Source organism: Gossypium hirsutum, chromosome D08 (assembly GCF_007990345.1).
Source record: "Gossypium hirsutum isolate 1008001.06 chromosome D08, Gossypium_hirsutum_v2.1, whole genome shotgun sequence".
Lineage (NCBI taxonomy): Eukaryota > Viridiplantae > Streptophyta > Magnoliopsida > Malvales > Malvaceae > Gossypium > Gossypium hirsutum.
Window position 1 is genome coordinate 41,093,097 of NC_053444.1, and position 795 is coordinate 41,093,891.

A 795-nucleotide genomic window follows, 5' to 3' on the forward strand; every position below is an offset into this window, starting at 1 on the left:
GGACATGTTTTTCTAAGAAGTATGTCAAATGGAAATCAAATATAAAGGGTTGTGACTCTTCAATAGTGTCCATTGAGTTTATATAAATAAAGAGACTATGGTGCTCACAAGTATTATTACAATAAATCAAATTTCAGAAATTAGAGTAAGAGTTAAGGAATTCCCTGATTTTACTAATCAAAAGAAATTCAAAAAAAGCTTTGTTGTAATTTGAGAGAACTTTTGTCTTAACCCTTTAACAACTTTGTGTGAGGGTAAATAGTTCTCTTTGAAAAGCGTCACCTACGCCTCAAAGCCTACTGTTTTAATTCATATAGTCTCTAAATCTATCGTCTTCACTTAAATTATCCAACATCTCGAACATGATTATTTTAGTAAAATATAGGTTATGGCAAAAAAATATATAGTACATGATAGAAAATAGAGAATTATTTTAATAGCCTCATTATATTTGGCTATTCTTGAACACAAAAGAGAAAAAGGCAAACTAATGATAATAATAAAAAAAAACCACTTAATGCCTTGAAAGTTTCACTTTATTAACTTATTCCTAACCTGAGTTTTGGGGATTACTTGTATGGTTAGTTATAGATTTTATCAAAATTATATTAAAATACGTGGGTAAATTTCCATGAAATAAAATAAAAAAGGTACACAAACAAAATTCAATAGTTTTTTGCAATAAAATATTAATTTTTTATACTGATATCAAATAATTATTCATAAGTAAAAATAGAACAAATCATAATTATTCAAAATGTTGAATAGACAAACAGCTATAAGCATAGGCGAATA